General features: G+C 37.8%; 1 protein-coding gene and 1 non-coding gene across 2 annotated transcripts in view; one reads left to right on the forward strand and one right to left on the reverse strand.

The window, feature by feature from the left end:
- LOC125094108 (PAT complex subunit Asterix-like) overlaps window positions 1–26140 on the reverse strand; it is a 116124-nt gene that overhangs the window by 61226 nt on the left and 28758 nt on the right. The window lies entirely within an intron of this gene.
- Window positions 14217–14323, forward strand: LOC125094545 (U6 spliceosomal RNA). Its single transcript, XR_007125566.1, has one exon. It is a non-coding gene; the product is annotated as a U6 spliceosomal RNA (small nuclear RNA).

Genomic DNA, 26140 nt, shown 5'->3' on the forward strand with positions numbered 1-26140 from the left:
ATTTCTTCGTTTCAATTAATACATTCTTCATGTATAAAGTACTACTTTCTCATGGACTTATATTCCTCTGGATATATCAGCTACTGACTGATTATTAGTCATATAAGGGAGGAACCAATCATGGCATGGAAATTTTTGCCCCTGTGGTGATTCAGGGTGTCGCTACACTACTCGGGACCCATCTCAGGGAAGCAAGTTTCTACTATTACAATCTGCTCAACCATCTCTGACCTCTTTCTTCCCACATGCCACCATCCCAAGGTTACCCATCTCAAGCAAAAATCTCACCCCTTGATCAACATGATGTTCTTCTAGATTTTATTTTAGTTAAGTTTAAAATCAGTATCACAGCTCTTCTTTGTATTGATGTTTTCCAGTATATCTTTTTGGTCTCTGGCATTATTCTTTGCCCTGATCTACTTCTCTCACCTAAAATCACTTAAATGAAGAGTAGGAGAAGAAAATATTTCAGAACTCCCCCACTATTTGATAAAGATACTGTGTGCTCTTCACCTCAGCTGTACTCCCACATCATACTGAGGTTACTCTGTCACCTCTGGCTCATTCTGCTGTGATACCACCGTTTTTCAGTCCCACAATAACGCAGGTGCAGACAATTATCTCTCCCTCCCCAGCCCATGATTAAATAGGGAAGAAAGAAATGCACAACTATAAAGCTCTCACCCAGTCTGAAGCACCTATTTTTGCTCTGACCTGAACTCTCAGTGTCCACATTACAGATGTGACCCCAAAAGTCCTCTTTACCCAGAACTTCCTTATCATGTGTCTTAGGTTATTGAATCCTTAGTGTCATTCTTTTTTCCATTTCTGGTTTTCAGTTTAAGGGGTAAGCCAGCAGCCATGCTAGGTTATCTTGTCAGGAATCAGAAGCATTTTTTTGTTGTTAATTATTTGTAACTAGAATTTCCCTCATATTTATGATTCTAATTCTGTGTCACTGAGTATCCTTGCCACTTTCCCTAGAGGCTTAATAACATTTAACTAAGATCTAGGAATAACCTTTAAAATACTGTTTATAAAGATGTCACCAGGGATTCACTGAACACTTGCAACTTAAATACATTTACTAATAATATAAGAAAGTGAACATGGAAAGAAAGGGCTTGAGAACAAAGTGTAGAGAGAACAATCTTTTTTCAAAGACACAGTGTGGACAAAATTCTAACTAAAGGTAATATTTTGGGGACAAAGAAAAATTGGAGAAGTAAGGACAATAGGGCATAAGAGAATTTTAGACAGGTTGCCCTTTCAAAATGTCCTTCAAATATTAAATTTTCCCACCTTGTTTATGTAGAGTTCTAGCTCTGTTACTGCATTTAGACCAAAACTAGATGATTTTGTCATCTAAAAAAAATGAAGCTTATTTCTAATTTTTGTTTTATAGCTGTTTTAAGAAATCTGCAGTCTGTAAAACAAAAAGTTTCATTTGCAGAATAGCCATTTTCTTGGTCTAGTTATAAGTAGTATCTTAAGAGTTTATTCTTTCTAATAGGTTTTTTAATTTGAAAAAGATGCAAAGTCTTCGGAAAACTCAATCCATCTCAGAGAGGTTTTTTTCCCCCCATTTCTTTCCATGGCATAAAATGTGCTTGTCAAAGAATTTTGATGTGACTAATATTGAAATAACAGGGACAGTTCTGTAGAGTTATTTATGGGCCGTGTTCAACAAGAAAGGAGAAGGATCTGCCAGTTAGAATTTCAGTCTGTCTCCCACTACAGTAGATGATAGATGAATTTCAGAGTTGTAATTGCATATTGATAAAACTGACTTAGAAACAGCCTGGGGTCTACAAACCAGTTAAATCTCCCCCTCGGTACAGAGGTTACTTGCTATTTCTATACCTCTCTAACAAGGCAGAATGATTGCTGTTCATTGTAAAACCTGCATGTGTGAGGTATTTATCTTTGGAATCCCTCACACGTTCTGTATTATTTTCAGCTGTCATAAAGTGAACAGAGAATCTAAAGTAAATTATAAACTGAATGGATTAAAAATGGAAAGTATTAGGATATTCTACTAAGCCACAATTTTTGTCTTTTAGTCAAATGACTCAAACTTCTTAAGTCTAGTTAACATAGAACCAAATCTTTACATTGTCAAAAACCATGAAATTATAAAAACATACAAATGTCAAATAATCTACACGTTAAATTCAAAACAGTTCTCATTCTTTATCGTTCCAAATCTAAACACCAATGTAAGATAGTAATGATGGTTTGTTAGCTATTTGTTCATAAACTCAACACATCTTTATTGAGCCAGACATTCTTCCATGTTCTAAAGATTTGCAGTGTACAACACAGAAAGTCACTTTGTCAGGGAGCTTACATTTGATTGGGAGGGAAGGACAATTAGCAAGTAAATAAATAATGGGATAAATTCAGATTATGATCTTAACTATGAAGAGCAGAAAACAAAAAAAGTGATATATTGGTGTGGGTATCATTAGATAAGGTGCTCTAAGAAAGAACTCTCTAAAATTGAGATATTACAGCTAAAATTTTAATGATAAGAAGGAGTCAAGCATGTGAAGATCTGAGGTAAAAACATTCTAGGCAGTATAAAAGACCAGAACAAAAGAGAAGGAAATCAAATAAAGCAAACGATTAAATAAAAACTTGAAACTTGATTGAATTCAGTAAGTATCTTAATTAACAGAACACTGTCAGGTCATGACTACATGTATTTGTTTGGCTGCAGCAATCTGTGTATGTCCATGGCCCAGGCATAATTACCTATAGCTCCCCGTTTCACTCTTAAAATGTTCTGGTTTCAAGAAGAAATGATGTGGTCATTCTGACTATAAATCTGAGATCATTGTAACTATTTTTAGGGTAACTTTAGAAATTTTGAATATTAATTTTACTGGATTTATGGTACTTAGAACTGAGAAAACTGCTTTCACTCATCACAGTATATTTTCTTAAGAGAATTCTTTGAGATGAGAGCAATCCATTTTATCTTTTCCTATGATCCTCATACTGTTATCTAACTATGTACTTTAAAGCTCCGAAAAACAAAAATAAAACTAAATACAAAAAACAAATTTGAAAAGATGCTGCCTATTTCTTTCATTGCCTTTATTTTCTGTTGGTCTTTGTAATGTACTTGGAAAGTGGGACTATGGAAATAAAAGTGATTGAATTGACTTTCACCGTGTTCCTTCATGTGTTCTCATCCATGGGTTTATTTTCCAATTTTCTTCGATCTATACACAGGAAAATCCTTCGTGATCTGAAGCCAGTTTGAAGGCTGATATCTCCAGATGCCCCAGGACTGGACAAGGAGACCAAGAGTTTGTTTTTTGTTTTTTTGTTTTTTAAGGTTATTTATTTATTTATTTGACAGAGAGAGAGATCACAAGTAGGCAGAGAGGGAGGCAGAGAGAGAGGGGGACGCAGGCTCCCTGCTGAGCAAAGAGCCCGATGTGGGGCTGGATCCCAGGACCCTAAGATCATGACCTGAACCGAAGGAAGAGGCTTAACCCATTGAGCTACCCAGGGGCCCCAAGACCAAGAGTTTAAAAAGGAGAATATTTGTCTGCATAAATGTGCCAAAGGGGCATTCTTTCAATTTTCAAGCTCTTTTAACCTTTTTTTTTTTTTAAAGAAAAGCACTTAATAGAGATAGAGATAATGGATAGACATATATTTTAAAGCATTGTTATATAGTTATAATACATATGTAAAATATTATGTGACATATATATAAAATACTACACTTTAAGAGGAACATGAACATACTGGAAAAAAATTTACTTGCACAGAGTTTTTAAAATATAGGATTTGAAATAGTAAAAATACAGCAGATCATATACTGGAAATAGAATTATCTAAAGTTCATCCTTTAAATTGTTCAGCATCTCCTATATGTAAAAGATATAATAGATAAGATATATATAAGATATAAAATATAATATATAATATAATATAATAAAATAATAATATGTAAGGTATAGTAAGAGATACTAAGCTATCATGCTTAGTAAGTTCAATACTATTCCCACAAGAGCTTACATATTAAGAAATTAAGAAGGCCTTCCATAGGCAATTAAAACTGTCTTCAACTATATAAAAGGCTACTTAGAGGAGAGGGATTAGATTGATCATGTATTGTCTTGGAAGGGAAAATAAGGATCAAGAGACCTAGGCCAAAACTTCTAAGAGTGGGTAGCAAAGATAAGCTTGCATTTCATTCTCAGTATCAAAGATTTGAAAAAGTTAATATTCTCACAGTTGAGTGTTATCTAATTCTTATTTCTAGAATTAAGTTCTTTATTCCCACTAATAAACATCTGGCACTAGCCATAAATATTAGGTTGTGGGTGGTACAGAAGTAATATTTTTATGATCAGTTTAATATAAGCTTCCTACTATAAATTTATTTACTTTCTTGAAAACAAAAACACTGAAATAATCATCACCTGCAATTGTCATATCGTCCACATTAAAAGTGTCAGTTTTTAAAGTGTCTAAGTTACAACAGGAATGAAACATGTCAAAGAAGGGACAGGAGGGACCCTGAGTGTTCCTGGATGCAACACTTTCTAATGGCCATTGTTTCTCAACCAGGATGGTTCAGTTTATTGGGGTTTTTGACATGATTCAATGATTACTTATTTATCTAAATTAAATTCTAAATCACTTATTACATTTCTGGAAAAATAGAATTACTGAGCTATTCATGCTTGCTTAAACAAAATATTGTTAAATTCTTAATCATGCCCAAACCTAGCACATTTCTTGTCATTATAACAAAATAAAAAGAAAATAATCAGTAGGAAAAAAAAATTCTACTTCCTGAACAGGTCACTAAAAAATGCAGATGTGACTGTAGGACCCAAAAAGATCTTTCCAAAGTCAGAATGCTATTTGGACACTGAGGAGTCTAGCTCCAGGCCCAAATCCTGTGTTACCTTAAACTCTCAGGCTCTACAGCAAGAAACTCATTATAAGGTTTTGCCCAATAGGCTGCACAAGGGAGGGGATGGGGGAATGATTCAGCCCCACCATCTCCATGGCTCAGTTGCCCTCACACTCTCATACATGTTTCTGCATTTCTCACCCAGGCCCCTCATTTGGAGGCCTCCATATTGGGAGTCTCAGCTGAGTCACTTTAACCCACTTTGACTCAGCACTTTCCCACTTCTAACTTCTCTCCCTTCCCCCACCCACAGGTCCATAAAAGATAGGAGTTTTTGTCAGGGGCTCTTCATCAGTGAGATGATTCCTCCCATTTTTGTTGCATCCCCCTGACACTCCCCCTATGCTGTTCTAGGGAGAAAAACGGAACACCAGGGGGCTGGTAGGGGTGCCTGCTTTCTTGCCTTTTGTTTGCACCATCATCCTAAGTGAAAAAAGGCTTGGTTGTTACTTTCACTTTGTCTCACTGTCCAAACTGACCACATTGACACCTGATGGCATGGCAAACACTAAGTGGTTTTTGGATACTAAGTCTACCTTGAAAGTTGTGCACAGAAAAAAGACAGCCAGCATCCCTTCTGCAAAAATCATAAGGGGAATTATAACACTGCCATCATGGCACATGTTATTTGGTGCTATGACTGGAAATTAGCAAATATGAAACATCATAGGAGAACTGCAGTACAATCCAGATCTTCTCAGAAGCATCTATTAGCCAATCAGCATAATAAAATGCAAATATCTGTATAATTAATTAAGGAAATACTTCTGATCTTCTTAAGCCCTGCTCAGATCCTACAATCTACTCTCTTCCCCACCAATTCTCATGACATTTCTACCCACAGGTGTAGATAATCTATCCTTCTCATGTTATTTTATTATATTTTCTTCAGATTTCAAGCATCACATCTGCTTTGCTATTACTTTCCTTAGAACAGAGTTATTTGGGGGTGCCTGGGTGGCTCAGTGGGTTAAGCCGCTGCCTTCGGCTCAGGTCATGATCTCAGGGTCCTGGGATCTCTGCTCAGCAGGGAGCCTGCTTCCCTCTCTCTCTCTGCCTGCCTGTCTGTCTACTTGTGATCTCTCTCTGTCAAATAAATAAATAAAACCTTTAAAAAAAAAAAAGAACAGAATTATTTGTGCATGCCTCTGTCTCCCTCCATATATTGTTAACTCCTAGCATACCACCTTGCATCTATTATCAACCCAAACCATTTTAATTAGCACTGTCTTGTAATAAGTGTTCAGAATACATTTTTTAAGTTGAATTATTCATTTGCATTTGAAAATCATAAGAGAAATTCATCACTATATAGCTTTAAAAGATAAGCCTTATCCAGGAAATTCTGATAGAATTTCCAGTGAAGACCACTTTTTTAATTATACTTTTTATTTTGAGATAGTTTTACTTTGAGGTACATTCACATACAATTGCAAGAAATAATACAGAGGTATCTTATGTACACTTTATCCAGTGTCCCTCAGTGGTACTACTTGCAAAACTAGGGTTCAACACCCCAACCAAGATCTCAAGATCGATACAATCAAGGTACAAAACAGTGTGGTCACCAGGACTTTTCTTGTTACTCTTCTATGTTCACACCCACTACCCTCCCACCTCCACTATCTCCTATCCCTTGACAACCAGTATTTTAAGAATGTTATATAAACGAAAATATGCCTTTGGGTTTGTATGTAACCTGTGGCTTTGCTTATAAGTCAACATACTTCTCTGGATATATATCCATGTTAATTCTAGTAGTTTGTTCCTTTTTATTGCTGAGTAGAATTTTATACCACGGTATTTTTAACCATTCATCTATTGAACGACATCTGTATTATTCCCATTTTACATTCCCACCAGCAGTATATAAGACATCCAGTTTCTCCATATCCTTGCCAGAATTTGGTGTCATTGATATTTATTTTTAACTTTAGCAATTTTGTTAGGTGTTAGTTAACTCATTGTGCTTTTTTAACTCCCATTTCCCTTCCCTAATGGCAAATGACATCAAATATCTTTTCATGTACTTATTTGCCACTTGTGTATCCTCATTGACAAAATATCTCATCATGTCTTTTGCCCATTTTCTAATGGAATTGTTTGTTTTTGTTTGTTTGTTACTGTTAAAATTTGAAAGTTCCTTACATATTCTAGATAACAGTCCTTTGTTAAATATATAATTTGCAAATGTTTTCTCACAGTCTTCCCAGTCTGTAGCAGGTCCTTTTATTGTGTTAGCAAGATCTTCTGAAGAACAAGAGTCTTTAGTTTTGAAGCCCAATTTATCATTTTTCCTATTATGGATTGTGCTTTTGAAGCCTAATCTAAGATTTTTTTTGTCTAGCCTTAGATCCTAAAATTTTCTTCAATTTGCTCATGTTTTATAGTTTTATGTTTTAAAGTTAAGTCCGTGATACATTTTTGAGTTAATTTTTTGCATAAGGTCAAGATTTACTTATTTATTTATTTAACCTATGAATGTCCAGTTGTTCCAGCACCATGTTTTAAAATCCCATCTTTTTCTCCACTGAATGGGTTTTTCATCATTGTCAAAATTCAGTTGGTCATATTTGCATGGGCCTATTCCCATCTTTTCTGTTCTTTTCCATTGATGTATGTGTCCATTCTTCTGCCCATATAATGCAGTCTTGGTTACTATAGCTCTATGAAAGTCGTGAAATTGGGTAGAGTGATTCTTCCTTCCTTATTTTTCTTTTTCAAAATTTCTTTATTCTAGAATCAGAAGATGACAGTGACACAGGAAGACCCTAGGCTTGTCTTGTCCCATGAACACAACTAAATAACTATTAAATTCATCCTAAATACACCAGAAATCAAACTGAAGACCCACAGAACAAACTCCGCAACTACAGAGAGACAGGGAAACACACTGAAGAAGATACAAAGTATGGAGATGTGATCTAAAGGGTAGATGGATAGTGGGGGCTGTGGAGGTGAGGGATCTGTGCTTTCAGAGTAGGGTGAGAGAAAGAGGAACACTCAGGGGAACACACAAGGAGAGCCTGTCTCCAAAGACATTGGCTTGGAAAATGACAGGGGCTGAATTTCATGAGTTCTTGCAAACAGAAGGGCTTAAAGCCTAGAGTTTTAAGGGTCACCAGGCTTGGTTGGGATGGAACCATGGGGGCAATGACCTGCTCCTGGAGAGAAGGCAGGCAAACAACCTGGGAGCAGAGAGTGTGGAAATAACAATCTAAGAATGCCTGGAGCACATGTTTGCTCTTCTCAAGGGAGTCCCTAAGAGGCAGTATTCAAGGGGAAGCGTCCCCAGGAACAAAGGAACTGCCCAGCTCCATTTACTTTCTCCAGGCTACAACACAGACATGGAGCTACTGAGGGAAGTAGCAAGGCATGGACACTGGCTGCCTAACTTGCTTACACCAAGCCTACCCCCCACTGTGTTCTGGCAGTCTGCCCTTCTCAGTCAAGCTTGCCTCACTCCCAGGACAGCAGGACCCTCCCCAAGAACACCAGCACATACCCTGCCCACACCACATCTGGCCACACCTGTTCTGCAGGGCTCAGTTCTGGTGGAGTTGGTATCAGGACTCACTTCACAAGGAGACCAGAGTACACCTAGTTAAAACTCAACACATTCAGGCCAGGAACCAAACACTGTCCACAGCAGGCAAGGAGAGCCTCTGAAGATGACTGGCCTGAAGGATAGAGCAGCCAAAACATAACAGCAGAGCTTGCACAGCAAACACCAGAGACATTCCCTGAACTTCCAGACCCTAGACATTATATTGCCTCTTTTTCACTAGGCCATTATTTCAAGAGAATGAGACATACTAGCTTTTCTAACACACAGCCGAAGGCAGATATTTAAACAAAAAGCCAAGAGGGGGCATTTGTCCCAAATGAAAGAACAAGAAAGGCCATGGCCAGGGATCTAAGCAAAACAGATATAAGTAACATGCCTGATGGAGAACTTTTTATTTATTTTTAAAGATTTATTTATTTCAGAGACAGAGAGAGACACTATGAGCAGGGGGAGGGGCAGAGGGAGAAAAACTCAAGCAGACTCCACAGTGAGCATGGACCTGGACATGAGGCTCCATCTCAGGACCCTGAGATCATGACCTGAGTTGAAATTAAGAGTCAGATGCTTAACTGACTGAGCTAACCAGGCACCCCGATGGAGAATTTAAAGTAATGATCATAAGAATATTCACTAGGTTTGAGAAAAGAGTAAAACACTAGTAAGACACTAGGTAAGAGACCCTTGCCACAGAGGTAAAAGAGTTAAAAAAAGAATGAGTCAGAGATGAAGAATGTAATAAATGAGTTTGGAAGCAGGTTTGATGCAATGAACATCAGGCTGGAGAAGCAGAGGAACAAATGAGTGATCTAGAAGACAAAATAATGGAAAATAATGAAGCTGAACAAAAGAGGAAGAATTATGCAACATGAGAATAAATTTAGGGAGCTCAGTAACTCTATCAAACAAAGAAACATTCATATTATAGGAGTCCCAGCAGAAGAGAGAAAAGAGAACAAAAAATTTATTTTAAGAAATAATAGCAGAAAACTTCCTTAATCTCAGGAAGAAAACAAACATCCAGATTTAGGAGGCACAGAGAATTCCTATCAAAATCAACAGAAGCAGGCCAACAGTAAGACATATCATAATTAAATATGCAAAATATAATGATAAAGAAAAAAATCTTAAAAGCAAGAAGAGAAAGGAATCTTTAACTTACAAGGGAAAACTCATAACGGTAGCTGGAGACTTCTCAACAGAAAATTGTCCAGCCCTGGGCACCTGGGTGGCTCAGTTGGTTAGGTGACTGCCTTCAGCTCAGGTCGTGATCCTGGAGTCCTGGGATTAAATCCCACAACAGGCTCCTTGCTTGGCAGGGAGTCTGCTTCTCCCTCTGACTCTCCCTTCCTCTCATGCCTCTCTCTCTCTCATCCTTTCTCTCTCTCCCAAATGGATAAATAAAATCTTTAAAAAAAGAAAAGAGAAAGAAAGAAATTTGTCAAGCCAGGAGGGAGTAGCATGATATATTCAAAGTACTAAATGGGAAAAATTTGCAGGCAAGAATATTCTATCTAGCAAAACTATCATTCAGAATAAGAGAGATAAAGAATTTCCCAGACAAACAAAACATAAAGAAGTTCATGACCACTAAACCAGCCCTGCAAGAAATATTAAAGGGGACTCTGAGCACAAAAGAGAGATAAAAAGTGACAAAGAAAAGAAAGGATCAGAGAAAAGCTCCAGAAACAATGACCAAACAAATAATAAAATGGCACTAAATACATATCCATCAATAATTACATTGAATATAAACGGACTAAATATACCAATCAAAGCAATAGGATGTCAGAATAGATAAACAAACAAGACCCATCTAAAGGCTGCCTATAAGAGACTCATTTTAGACTTAAAGCCTCCTGAAGATTAAAAGTGAGGGGACAGAGAAACATTTTTCATGCAAATGGATGTCAAAAGAAAGCTAGAGCAGCAATACTTCTATAAGAAAAACAAGACTTCAAAATAAATACTAAAAAAGAAACAAAGAACACTGTATAATCATAAAGGGTACAACCCAACAAGATATAACAATTGTAAATATTTGCACACCCAACATGGGTGCACCCGAATACATAAAATGGTTAATAACAAAAATAAAGAAAATAAATGATGAAAACATAATAATAGCAGGGGACTTGAAAAGCTTACAGCAATGGACAAATCATTGAAACAGAAAATCAGTATGGAAACAAAGCTTTGAATGACACACTGGACCAGATGGATTTAACAGGTATATTCAGAGCATTTCATCCTAAAACAGCAGAATACACATTCTTTACAATTCTCCAGAATAGAGCACATACTAGGTCACAAATCAGGCCTCAACAAGTATAAAACACTCAAAGCCATACTATGCACCTTTTCTGACCACAGCACTATGAAATCAGAAGTCAACCACAAGGGTGCCTGGGTGGCTCAGTGGGTTAAGCCTCTGCCTTCGGCTCAGGTCATGATCTCAGGGTCCTGGGATCGAGTCCCGCATCGGGCTCTCTGCTCAGCAGGGAGCCTGCTTCCCTCTCCCTCTCTCTCTCTCTCTCTGGAAAAAAAAAAAAAAAAAAAAAGAAGTCAAACACAAGACAGAAATTTGGAAGGACAACAAATACATGAAGATTAAAAAACAGTCTACTAAATAATGAATGGGTCAACCAGAAAATCAAAGAAAATATATGGAAAAAAGTGGAAATGAAAACACAATGATCCAAAACCTTTGGGATATAGCAAGAGTGATCCTAAGAGGGAAGTATACAGCCTACCTTAAGAAGCAAGAAAAATCTCATATGTACGACCTAGCCCTACACCTAAAGGAGCTAGAAAAATAATACACAAAGCCTGAAGCCATAAGAAGGAAGGAAATAACAAAGATTAGAGCAGAAATAAATCATTTAGAAATTAAACAACAACAATAGAACAGATCAATAAAATCAGGAGCTGGTTCTTTGAAAAAATAAAATTAATAAACCTCTAGCCAGGTTTATCAAAAAGAAAACACAAAGGCTCCAAATAAATAAAATCATAAATGAGAGCAGAGAAACAACAACAAACACCACAGAAATACAAACAATTATAAGAGAATATTATGAAAATAACTACATGACAACAAATTGGACAACCTAGAAGAAATGGACACATTTCTAGAAACATAGAAACTACCAAAACTGAAACAGGAAGAAATAGAAAATTTGAACTGACCAATAACCAGCAAAGAAACAGAATCACTAACCAAAAAACTCCCAAAAAACCAAAAGGTCCAGGGCCAGATGGCTTCACTAGCAAATTCTAGCACACATTTAAAGAGGAGTTAATACCACTATTTCCAAACTATTCTAGAAAAATAGAAAAGGAAGAAAAACTTCCAAAATCATTCATGAGGCCAGCATTATCCTGACACCAAAACCAGATAAAGACTTCACTAAAATTGAACTACAGGCCAATATCCCTGATGAACATGGATGCAAAAATTCTCAATAAAATACTAGCAAAGAGAATCCAACAATACATTAAAAGAATCATTCACCAAGATCAAATGAGATTTACTCCAATGTTGCAAGGGTAATTCAGTATTCACAAATCAATCATAATGATACACCACTTTAATAATAGAAAGAATAAGAACCATTTGATCATTTCAATATATGTTGAATAAGCATTTGACAAAGTAAAATATCCACTCATGATAAAGTAGGTTTAGAGGGAACATACCTGAACATAATAAAGGCCATCTATGAAAAACCCACAGCTAATATCATCCTTAATGGGGGAAAACTGAGAGTTTTTCCCCATGGTCAGGAACAAGACAGGGATGTCCACTCTCAGCATTACTTAACATAGTACTAGAAGTACTAGCTACAGCCATCAGATGATAACACAAAGAAATAAAAGGCATCTAGATCGGCAAGGAAAAAGTCAAACTATCACCCTTTGGAGACAACATGATAGTCTATGCAGAAAACCCAAATGATTCCACCAAAAAACGGATAGAACTGATAAAGAAACTCAATGAAGTCTCAGGATACAAAATCAATGTACAGAAATCTGTTGCATTTCTATATATCAATAATGAAGCAACAGAAAGAGAAATTAAGGAATCAATCCCATTTACAATTACTCTAAAAACAGTAACACACCTAGAAATAAACCTAACGAAAGAAATGAAAGACCTGTACTCTGAAAACTATGAAGCTCTGATCAACAGAACTGAAAAGAACAAAAAGAAATGGAAAAACATTCTATGTTCATGGATTGAAAGAAAAAATATTGTCAAAATATCTACACTACCCAAAGTAATCTACATATTTGATGAAATCTCTATCAAAATGCCACTTTTCACAGCATTTTTCACAGAACTAGAACAAATGATCCTAAACTTTGTTTGGAACTACAAAAGACTCTAAAGAGCCAAAGAAACCTTGAAAAGGAAAAGGCAAAGCTGGAGGCATCATAATTTTGGATTTTGAATTATATTATAAAGCTCTGGTGATCAAGACAATATGGCACTGACACAAAAATAGAACCATGGATCAATAGAACTGAATCGAAAACCCAGAAAGGAACCCAGAACTATATGGTCAATTAATCTTCAAACAAAGCAGGAAAGAATATCCAATGGAAAAAGGACAGTCTCTTCAACAAATGTGTTGGGAATACTGGACAGGAACATGCAAAAGAATGAAACCAGATCACTTTCTTACACCATACACAAAAATAAATTCAAAATGGATTAAAGACTTAAATGTGAGGCCTGAAATTATCAAAGTCCTAGAGGAGAACACAGGCAGCAATCTATTTGACATCAGCCATAAACTTCCTTCTAGGTATGTCTCCAGAGGCAAAAGAAATAAAAGCAAAAATAAACTATTGGGGGGCGCCTGGGTGACTCAGTTGGTTAGGCAACTGCCTTCAGCTTAGGTCATAATTCTGGAGTCCCAGGATGGAGTCCCACATCGGGCTCCCTGCTCAGCAGGGAGTCTGCTTCTCCCACTGACCTCTCTCCTCTCATGCTCTCTCTCATGCTCTCTCTCTCTCAAATAATTAAATAAAATCTTTTAAATAAATAAATAAATAAACTATTGGGGTCTCCATCAAAATAAAAACCTTCTGCACAGCAAAGGGAACAATCAACAAAACTAGAAGGCAGCCTACAGAATGGGAGGAGATATTTACAAATGACATATCTGATAAAGGGTTAGTTTCCAAAATATAAAAAGAAGTTATAGAACTCAACACTCCCCCCAAAATAATCCAATTAAAAAATGGGCAGAACACATGAATAGACATTTTTCCTAGAAGACATACATGGCCAGGAGACACATAAAAAGATGCTCAACATCACTCATCATCAGAGAAAAACAAATCAAAACTACAATGAGATATCACTTCAAACCTGTCAGAGTGGCTAAAACAAGAAAACATAAGAAACAATTGTTGGCAAGGATGTGGGAAAAAAGGAACACTCTTGCACCATGGTGGGAATGCAGTCTGGTGCAGCGACTGTGGAAAGCAATATGAAGAGTCCTCAAAAAGTTAAAACAGAACTACCTTATGACCCAGCAATTGCCCTAATAAGTATTTACCTCAAAGATACAAATGTACTGATCTGAAGGGGCATCTGCTCTTCAATGTTTATAGCACCAATGTCCACAATAGCCAAACTATGGAAGGAACCCAGATGTCCATCGACAAATGAATGAATAAAGAAGCTGTGGTATAGTGCTCACTTCAGCAGCACACATACTAAAATTAGAATGATGTAGAGAAGATAAACATGGCCCCTACACAAAGATGACATGCAAATCCATGAAGTGTTTCATATTCATATGGTTTTACTCATATGTGGAATATAAGAAATGTGCAGAGGGCCATAAGGGAATGGAGGAAAAACTGAATGGGAAGAAATCAGAGAGTGAGATAAACCATGAGAGAGACTCTTAACCCTGGGAAACAAACTGAGGGCTGCTGAAGCGGGGGGGTTGGTGATGGGATGGGGTAACGGGGTGATGTGTATTAAAGAGAGCACGTGATGTGATGAGCACTGGGTGTTATACACAACTGATGCATCATTGAACACTACACCTGAAACTAATGATGTCTTATATGTTGGCTAATTGAATTTTAAAAAAAGAAGTGATACACACAATGGCATATTACTCAACCTTAAAAAAAAGAACAACATCTTGCCATTTTGCAATGATGTAGATGGATCTAGAGAGGATAACGCTAAGGAAATAAGTCAGAGAATGACACATACCATACAATTTCACTCATATGTGAACTTTAAGAAACAAAAGGGATGAGAGAAAGGGGAAAAAAAAAAAGAATAGAGGAGAGGAGTCAAGATGGCGGAGAAGTAGCAGGCTGAGACTACTTCGGATAGCGGGAGATCAGCTAAATAGCTTATCTAAAGATTGCAAACACCTACAAATCCAACGGGAGATTGAAGAGAAGAAGAACAGCAATTCCAGAAACAGAAAATCAACCACTTTCTGCAAGGCAGGACTGGCGGAGAAGTGAATCCAAAGCGACGGGAAGATAGACCGCGGGGGGAGGGGCCGGCTCCCGGCGAGCGGCGGAGCAACAGAGCAAAATCAGGACTTTTAAAAGTCTGTTCCGCTGAGGGACATCGCTCCAGAGGCTTAACTGGGGTGAAGCCCAGGCGGGGTAAGCGCGGCCTCAGGTCCCGCAGGGTCGCAGAAGGATCGGGGGTGTCTCAGTGTCGCAGAGCTTACCGGTATTAGAACGGGGAAGCCGGCTGCAGAGACAGAGCCGAGGAGTGACTCTCAGCTCAGGGTTGCCTTGAACCGGTCGCAGGCTCGGTCAGCTCGGAGCGCGGCCGGAGGCCAGGGTGACGAGAGTCATTTGGCACTGTTCTCTGAGGGCGCACTGAGGAGTGGGGCCCCGGGCTCTCGGCTCCTCCGGGCCGGAGACCGGGAGGCCGCCATCTTTATTCCCGTCCTCCGGACTCTACGGAAAGCGCTCAGGGAACAAAAGCTCCCGAAAGCGAACCCGAGCGGATGACTCAGCACGCGGCCCCGGGTAAGGGCGGTGCAACTCCGCCTGGGGCAAAGACGCTTGAGAATCACTACAACGGGCCCCTCCCCCAGAAGATCTACGGGAAACCCAGCCAGGACCAAGTTCACCTACCAAGGAGAACGGCGGAATTCCAGAGGAGAAGAAAGCAAAGCACGGAACTCATGGCTTTCTCCCCATGATTTTTTAGCCTTGCAGTTAATTTAATTTTTTTTTCTTTTTCAATTTTTTTTTCTTTTTCTCTTCTTCTGCTAAATTTTTTTTAACTTTTAACATTTTCTTTTTTTTAACGTTTTTAAAATAGTTTATCTAATATATATATATTTTTTTCCTCTTTTTATATTTATTTCTTTATCGGCTTTCTTTTTTTTAATAGTTTTTTTTTTTCTTTCTTTCTGAACCCCTTTTTATCCCCTTTCTCCCCCCTCACAATTCAGGATCTCTTCTGATTTGGCTAAAGCATATTTTCCTGGGGTTGTTGCCACCCTTTTAGTATTTTACTTGCTCCTTCATAAACTCTTATCTGGACAAAATGACAAGGCGGAAAAATTCACAACAAAAAAAAGAACAAGAGGCAGTACCAAAGGCTAGGGACCTAATCAATACAGACATTGGTAATATGTCAGATATAGAGTTCAGAATGATGATTCTCAAGGTTCTAGCCGGGCTTGAAAAAGGCATGGAAGATATTAAAGCAACCCTCTCGGGAGATATAAAAGCCCTTTCTGGAGAAATAAAAGAACTAAAATCTAACCAAGTTGAAATCAAAAAAGCTATTAATGAGGTGCAATCAAAAATGGAGGCTCTCACTGCTAGGATAAATGAGGCAGAAGAAAGAATTAGCGATATAGAAGACCAAATGACAGAGAATAAAGAAGCTGAGCAAAAGAGGGACCACGAGGGGAGAATTCGAGAGATAAGTGACACCATAAGATGAAACAACATTAGAATAATTGGGATTCCAGAAGAAGAGGAAACAGAGAGGGGAGCAGAAGGTATATTGGAGAGAATTATTGGAGAGAATTTCCCCAATATGGCAAAGGGAGCAAGCATCAAAATCCAGGAGGTTCAGAGAACCCCCCTCAAAATCAATAAGAATAGGTCTACACCCCGTCACCTAATAGTAAAATTGACAAGTCTTAGTGACAAAGAAAAGATCCTGAAAGCAGCCCGGGAAAAGAAGTCTGTAACGTACAATGGTAAAAATATTAGATTGGCAGCAGACTTATCCACAGAGACCTGGCAGGCCAGAAAGAGCTGGCATGATATATTCAGAGTACTAAATGAGAAAAACATGCAGCCAAGAATACTATATCCAGCTAGGCTATCATTGAAAATAGACGGAGAGATTAAAAGCTTCCAGGACAAACAAAAACTGAAAGAATTTGCAAATACCAAACCAGCTCTACAGGAAATATTGAAAGGGGTCCTCTAAGCAAAGAGAGACCCTCAAAGTAGTAGATCAGAAAGAAACAGAGACAATATACAATAACAGTCACCTTACAGGCAATTCAATGGCACTAAATTCATATCTCTCAATACTTACCCTGAATGTTAATGGGCTAAATGCCCCAATCAAAAGACACAGGGTATCAGAATGGATAAAAAAACAAAAACCATCTATATGTTGCCTACAAGAAACTCATCTTACACCCGAAGACACCTCCAGGTTTAAAGTGAGGGGGTGGAAAAGAATTTACCATGCTAATGGACATCAGAAGAAAGCAGGAGTGGCAATCCTTATATCAGATCAATTAGATTTTAAGCCAAAGATTATAATAAGAGATGAGGAAGGACACTATATCATACTCAAAGGAACTGTCCAACAAGAAGATCTAACAATTTTAAATATCTATGCCCCTAACGTGGGAGCAGCCAACTATATAAACCAATTAATAACAAAATCAAAGAAACACATCGACAAGAATACAATCATAGTAGGGGATTTTAACACTCCCCTCACTGAAATGGACAGATCATCCAAGCAAAAGATCAACAAGGAAATCAAGGCCTTAAATGACACACTGGACCAGATGGACATCACAGATATATTCAGAACATTTCATCCCAAAGCAACAGAATACACATTCTTCTCTAGTGCACATGGAACATTCTCCAGAATAGATCACATTCTTGGTCCTAAATCAAGTCTCAACCGGTATCAAAAGATTGGGATCATTCCCTGCATATTTTCAGACCACAATGCTCTAAAGCTAGAACTCAATAACAAGAGGAAATTTGGAAAGAACCCAAATACATGGAGACTAAACAGCATCCTTCTAAAGAATGAATGGGTCAACCAGGAAATCAAAGAAGAATTGAAAAAAATTATGGAAACAAATGATAATGAAAACACAACAGTTCAGAATCTGTGGGACACAACAAAGGCAGTCCTGAGAGGAAAATATATAGCGGTACAAGCCTTTCTCAAGAAACAAGAAAGGTCTCAGGTACACAACCTAACCCTACACCTAAAGGAGCTGGAGAAAGAACAAGAAAGAAACCCTAAACCCAGCAGGAGAAGAGAAATCATAAAGATCAGAGCAGAAATCAATGAAATAGAAACCAAAAAAAACAATAGAACAAATCAACGAAACTAGGAGCTGGTTCTTTGAAAGAATTAATAAGATTGATAAACCCCTGGCCAGACTTATCAAAAAGAAAAGAGAGAGGACCCAAATAAATAAAATCATGAATGAAAGAGGAGAGATCACAACGAACACCAAAGACATACAGACAATTATAAGAACATACTATGAGCAACTCTACGCCAACAAATTTGACAATCTGGAAGAAATGGATGCATTCCTAGAGACATATAAACTACCACAACTGAACCAGGAAGAAATAGAAAGCCTGAACAGACCCATAACCAGTAAGGAGATTGAAACAGTCATCAAAAATCTCCAAACATACAAAAGCCCAGGGCCAGACGGCTTCCCGGGGGAATTCTACCAAACATTTAAAGAAGAACTAATTCCTATTCTCCTGAAACTGTTCCAAAAAATAGCAATAGAAGGAAAACTTCCAAACTCATTTTATGAGGCCAGCATCACCTTGATCCCAAAACCAGACAAGGAATCCAACAAAAAAGAGAACTACAGACCAATATCCTTGATGAACACAGATGCAAAAATTCTCGCCAAAATACTAGCCAATAGGATTCAACAGTACGTTAAAAGGATTATTCACCACGACCAAGTGGGATTTATTCCAGGGCTGCAAGGCTGGTTCAACATCCACAAATCAATCAATGTGATACAACACATTAATAAAAGAAAGAACAAGAACCATATGATACTCTCCATAGATGCTGAAAAAGCATTTGACAAAGTACAGCATCCCTTCCTGATCAAAACTCTTCAAAGTGTAGGGATAGACGGCACATACCTCAATATTATCAAAGCCATCTATGAAAAACCCACAGCAAATATCATTCTCAATGGAGAAAAACTGAAAGCTTTTCCGCTAAGGTCAGGAACACGGCAGGGATGTCCGTTATCACCACTGCTATTCAACATAGTACTAGAAGTCCTAGCCTCAGCAATCAGACAACAAAAGGAAATTAAAGGCATCCAAATCAGCAAAGAAGAAGTCAAACTATCACTCTTCGCAGATGATATGATACTCTATGTGGAAAACCCAAAAGACTCCACTCCAAAACTGCTAGAACTTGTACAGGAATTCAGTAAAGTGTCAGGATATAAAATCAATGCACAGAAATCAGTTGCATTTCTCTACACCAACAACAAGACAGAAGAAAGAGAAATTAAGGAGTCCATCCCATTTACAATTGCACCCAAAACTATAAGATACCTAGGAATAAACCTAACCAAAGAGACTAAGAATCTATACTCAGAAAACTATAAAGAACTCATGAAAGAAATTGAGGAAGACACAAAGAAATGGAAAAATGTTCCATGCTCCTGGATTGGAAGAATAAATATTGTGAAAATGTCTATGCTACCTAAAGCAATCTACACATTTAATGCAATTCCTATCAAAGTACCATCCATTTTTTTCAAAGAAATGGAACAAATAATCCTCAAATTTATATGGAACCAGAAAAGACCTCGAATAGCCAAAGGAATATTGAAAAAGAAAGCCAAAGTTGGTGGCATCACAATTCCGGACTTCAAGCTCTATTACAAAGCTGTCATCATCAAGACAGCATGGTACTGGCACAAAAACAGACACATAGATCAATGGAACAGAATAGAGAGCCCAGAAATGGACCCTCAACTCTATGGTCAACTCATCTTCGACAAAGCAGGAAAGAATGTCCAATGGAACAAAGACAGCCTCTTCAATAAATGGTGTTGGGAAAATTGGACAGCCACATGCAGAAAAATGAAATTGGATCATTTCCTTACACCACACACGAAAATAGACTCAAAATGGATGAAGGATCTCAATGTGAGAAAGGAATCCATCAAAATCCTCGAGGAAAACACAGGCAGCAACCTCTTCGACGTCAGCCGCAGCAACATCTTCCTAGGAACATCACCAAAGGCAAGGGAAGCAAGGGCAAAAATGAACTTTTGGGATTTTATCAAGATCAAAAGCTTTTGCACAGCAAAGGAAACAGTGAACAAAACCAAAAGACAACTGACAGAATGGGAGAAGATATTTGCAAATGACATATCAGATAAAGGGCTAGTGTCCAAAATCTATAAAGAACTTAGCAAACTCAACACCCAAAGAACAAATAATCCAATCAAGAAATGGGCAGAGGACATGAACAGACATTTCTGCAAAGAAGACATCCAGATGGCCAACAGACACATGAAAAAGTGCTCCATATCACTCGGCATCAGGGAAATACAAATCAAAACCACCATGAGATATCACCTCACACCAGTCAGAATGGCTAAAATTAACAAGTCAGGAAATGACAGATGCTGGCGAGGATGCGGAGAAAGGGGAACCCTCCTACACTGTTGCTGGGAATGCAAGCTGGTGCAACCACTCTGGAAAACAGCATGGAGGTTCCTCAAAATGTTGAAAATAGAACTACCCTATGACCCAGCAATTGCACTGCTGGGTATTTACCCTAAAGATACAAACATAGTGATCCGAAGGGGCACGTGCACCCGAATGTTTATAGCAGCAATGTCTACAATAGCCAAACTATGGAAAGAACCTAGATGTCCATCAACAGACGAATGGATAAAGAAGATGTGGTATATATACACAATGGAATACTATGCAGCCATCAAAAGAAATGAAATCTTGCCATTTGCGACGACGTGGATGGAACTAGAGGGTATCATGCTTAGCGAAATCAGTCAATCGGAGAAAGACAACTATCATATGATCTCCCTGATATGAGGGAGAGGAGATGCAACATGGGGGGTCGAGGGGGTAGGAGAAGAGTAAATGAAACAAGATGGGATTGGGAGGGAGACAAACCATAAGTGACTCTTAATCTCACAAAACAAACTGAGGGTTGATGGGGGGAGGGGGTTGGGAGAGGGGGTGGGGTTATGGATATCGGGGAGGGTATGTGCTATGGTGAGTGTTGTGAAGTGTGTAAACCTGGCGATTCGCAGACCTGTACCCCTGGGGATAAAAATATATGTTTATAAAGCTGTAAAAAAAAAAAAAAAAGAAAGAAAGAAAGAAAGGATGAATCCCCAAGTTTTGTAGCAACATGGACGGGGCTGGAAGAGATTATGCTGAGTGAAATAAGTCAAGCAGAGAGAGTCAATTATCATATGGTTTCACTTATTTGTGGAGCATAACAAATAGCATGGAGGACAAGGGGAGATGGAGAGGAGAAGGGAGTTGAGGGAAATTGGAAGGGGAGGTGAACCATGAGAGACTATGGCCTCTGAAAAACGATCTGAGAATTTTGAAGGGGTGGGGGGTGGGAGGTTGGGGGCACCAGGTGGTGGGTATTGTAGGGGGCATGGATTGCATGGAGCACTGGGTGTGGTGCAAAAATAATGAATACTGTTATGCTGAAAAAAAAATAAAAAAATTAAAATGCCAAAAAAAAAAAAAAAAAAAAAAAAGAATAGAGAGGCAAACCAAGAAACATATTCTTAACTACGGACAACAAACTGATGGACACCAGAAGGGAGGTGGGCAGTGGGATGGGTTAAATAGGTGATGGGGATTAAGGAGGGCACTTGCTGTGATGAGCACTGGGTGCTGTAGGAAGTGTTGCATCAGTATATTGTACACTTGAAACTAATATTACACTGTTATGTTAACTAACTGGAATTTAGTAACAACTTTAAGAAAAAGGAATGAATCAAAGGTAGGAGTATATAAAGACAATAGCCTACAATACGTTGCTAAATTTGGGTTGAAATTTTAGACTACTATAGGTAAAAAAAAACCATTTGTCAGTGATCTTTTGATAATTCCTAAAATGAAATCTAAGTATGACTTGATTTAAATGAAATCTAGATATTATTTGACTTGAACTGAGTTCTCTTTCAAAAACAACATTTTTTAAAAAGTGGCAATGCAATTGAAAAGATGAGCAAAGATTGCTTTCATAGCAACATTTAGAATTTCTTGTAAAAATCATCTTTATTTCCTATAAATATGGAAATTTAAATAAAATGTCAACTTGAAAAAACTTGCTTTATTCTAGTTCTTTGTATGCTATAAATTTTAGAATGATATTGTCAATATCTACAAAAAAAAGAAAAAAGAAAGAAAACAACAACCTTGCTGGAATTTTGATAGGAATTACATTAAAATTTCCAATCCACAAACAAACAAAATGTCTCTACTTTCTTAGTTTTTGGTTGTTTTTTTTTTTTTTTCCTTTCATCAGCCTTATATAGTTTTCCACCTACAAGTCCTTTTTGTTAGATAAACACCTAAGTACATAATTTGGGGGGTGAGTGTCAATTATACTATAATTTGAGGGACGCTGTGCTCACTTCTAATATGTGGAAGTATGACTGATATTTATCTTATTTCCTATGACCTGTTGAACACCCTCATTATTTCTAGGAGTTTTTGGAGGTTCCTTATTTCCTATGCAGACAATCATGTCTTCTGAAAATAGGGACAGTTGTATTCCTCTCAGTTCTGTATTGTTTTGATTTTGCTTTTTTTACTTTCTTACACTAGCTAGAATATCCAAAATTATTTTGAATTAGTTTGGTGAGAGTGGACATCCTTGCTTTCTTCCTGACCTTAGAAGAAAGGATTCAGTTCTGTGCCATTAAGTATAAAGTTAGCCATGCTAAGTTTGTTTCCTTGTTGTTTTTTAGATGGTCATCATCAAGTTGAGGAAGTTTCTCTATATAGTTACTTTTCTGACAGTTTTATCAGGAATTGGCATTGCATTTTTTTCTAATTATTTTTGTGTATTAGTGGATCATACTTTTCTTCTTTCTCCTTAATATGGTAGATGATATTTGATTTTTACATTTAAGTCATCATTGCATCTCTAAAATAAACCTTGCTCGGTCAGGATGTAGAATTTTTTTTATATATTGCTGAAACCTACTTGCAAATATTTTTAAGGATTTTTGCGTTGATTTTCATGAAGAATATTGGTCTGTAGTTTTCTTTTTTATATTGTCATCTGGTTTTGGTATCAAGGTAATACTAGCTTCATAAAATGAATTCCTTTCTATTTTTTTTAGAAAAGACTGTACAAAATTGGTGTTATTATCTCTTTAAACTCTGGTAGGATTTTCCAGTGAAACCGTGGGTGTGAAGATTTCTATTTGGGTTATTTTAAAGTAATGAATTGTGTTTTCTTATTGGTTAGAGCTACACAGCTTTAGCTCTGTCACACAAATTTTAATATGCTGTATTTTTATTTTCAGTTCCATGTATTTTTTGAGTCAACTCCTTTGATTCATGAATTATTAACAAGTATGTTTAGTTTCCAAATGTTCAGGGATTTTTCTATTATCTCTCCATTGCTCATTTCTGGTTTGATTCCACTGTGGTCAGAGAACACCTTCTGTATAATCCAGTTCTTTTAACTGATGAAGTTTGTTTCTAGGTGACTGGTATCTAATGCTCCAAGTCTGGGGTACAAGAGATAAAAAGAAAACCAGAGACAGACACCACTGTTCTTCCTTATGTCCTGAGTCCCTAGCCAGTCCACCTTCTTCCAGAAGAGGAAGGCAAAGCCTTGTTTTATCAAGGCATTTGGCTAGCTATTTGGTTGTGGTAGTGGCGGAAATGGTGGCTATTAGCATATGGCCAAAGTAAAATATGTGAGTGCGTGTTTGTGTTGGATCATTCCACTTAATAAATTCCTACACAAATCTATATGTATGAATAAAGAACTCATAGGAAAGTAATCAAACAATAGCATATTTTGAGAAAATATAATTAAAGAGAAAATTTCAGGATAGATGTAGAACTAGAAGTATGTGACTGAAAAAAATCAAAAACAGAAATGCAGATAAATATTACTAGCATTAAAAATTTTTCTACATGGGCACCTGGGTGGCTCAGTGGGTTAAGCCGCTGCCTTCGGCTCAGGTCATGATCTCAGGGTCCTGGGATCGAGTCCCGCATCGGGCTCTCTGCTCAGCAAGAAGCCTGCTTCCCTCTCTCTCTCTCTCTCTCTCTGCCTGCCTCTCCGTCTACTTGTGATCTCTCTCTCTGTCAAATAAAAAAAAAAAAAAATTTTCTACAAAGGAAGCATATGGAGTTAAAAGTACATAATCATGTATATACAGTGTTTATTATTGTAAGGGCCTATTTAGCCAGAGCGCCTCCACCTCGGTTGAACAGCCATTTTGTTGTTTATGCAGTAAAACTTAAACTGACCCTGCCCCCCCACTCCCCGTGGAACTTACTTAAAAGCCAGTCTGGGAAACCAGTAAAATATGGTCAACCAGTCCCTGATAACAGAGCTCAAATACAAGGGCGGGTCAGGTCAGGTGGAGATAACAGAGCCCAAATGCAGGGAGTCAGGTCAGGTGGAGACATCCAATCAGTGAAGTATGCACATTGTCTCCCTAGCTACCAAGGAGTGTGGGCCCCGCCTTTTGGGCACCTTTTGGGCGCCAATTCTGACCAAGGAGATAGACTAGTTCAAATAGCTACTATGGGGTGAATTGTAATTCAATTGGCCTAGCATGACTGCATGTGTGGCCTAGCATTACTGCATGTGTGACCTAGCATGACTGCAGCTTTCTCTGTGTGTTGCAATCTCATTGGCCACCTGTGTGTGGCCAGGCTCAACCACATGGCCTTTGCTCTATAAAAGTTAGTCTGTGAGCCTGGGGGTGGTGGCCCTCTCTGTAAGAGGTGGCCCCGAATGGTCGGTTTGGTTCTCAATACTTGGCACGAAATAAAGCTTTATATCAGTCTCACTCCTTTGATTACGGACCTAACATTTATAAATATTTATGAGGAGGTCAGCAAGATTTGAACACACAGAAGAGGAAGCATACATAGGTAATTATTAAACTTTGTAACTAACAATTTAAACAAATTAAACAATAATTTTCTAGATGAAGTGTTTGAATATTTATTGTCTCACATGTTTACTACACACTAGATATCTGATTGGAACTTAAATTAGGCACATTTGATAGGAAGAAATTTTACAACAATGATACAGTAACTTCTTTTAAGACAAGAAATAGCCATCCGGGTTCCTGCTACCAAGAAACACATTGCCAATATGGCGGTAAACAAGCTTATATATTTGCTCCAGCACCTACATGATCATTTACAAGTAAAGAACATGATTATGCCCTTTCATATAAACTTCATATTCATTGTGAAGTAAGCTAAAGGGTAGTGAAGTTCTATATCCCCTTTCCGCAAGATCTCTCATCCTCCCCCGAGGTCAGTAAACTTTCTCTGAAATGCCAGATAAAGCAAAATATCTCAGGCTTTGTAGGCCACAGGATCTCTGTTGCAACAATCTGACATTGCATTTGTCAGGAAGGAAAAACTTTCCTCAACCCTCTTAAATTTGTACTTCGGGCAGCAAATTAAACTGACAAAAGACCAATTAGCAAGAGAAAAGACAAGGTTAATTCTTGTTAGTTCACAGGACAGCTCACAGGAAATGTGGCTGAAAGATGAGGTTAGAATTTGGGGCCTCTATACCATCTTAATGTGGGAAAGGTGGAGGAGAAAGAATACTTATGGGAAAACAAAGCACTCAGGAAAGGTAAATGGACCCTTAGGAAAATAGGTAAGAGATATGATAGTTTTGTAACAATTTCTTTTTAGGCAATTTCTTATCCCAGTACTGACTTCTCATCTCCTTGATAGGAGTCATCTTCCCTGGTTATGAAATTCTGGGGAAGGGAGTTATAACAGTTGAATTCTTTGGGGAGGTTTTGCTTTTAGGCAGGTAAGGGGAGTTCAAACAAAGCCTTTTTGCATCTTTTAACTCTCAAATGTCTTCAGCTCAAAATAATCCTTATGTCACAGTAGTGTATTCTAGAGCCCTTCACAGTGTTATTGTGAAAGCAGTCATAGACAATATATAAATGAACGGGGAAGGCCATGTTCCAATATATCTTTCCTTGCAAAAACAGGCATCAGCAAGGGGGGTGGGGAGTACGGTTTGCAGAGCCCCATTGTAGATTTACTCTATAATTTCAGATATACACATTAAATATAGACAATAGTTAAGTAGTTAACTTCAG

Source organism: Lutra lutra, chromosome 2, assembly GCF_902655055.1.
Source record: "Lutra lutra chromosome 2, mLutLut1.2, whole genome shotgun sequence".
Lineage (NCBI taxonomy): Eukaryota > Metazoa > Chordata > Mammalia > Carnivora > Mustelidae > Lutra > Lutra lutra.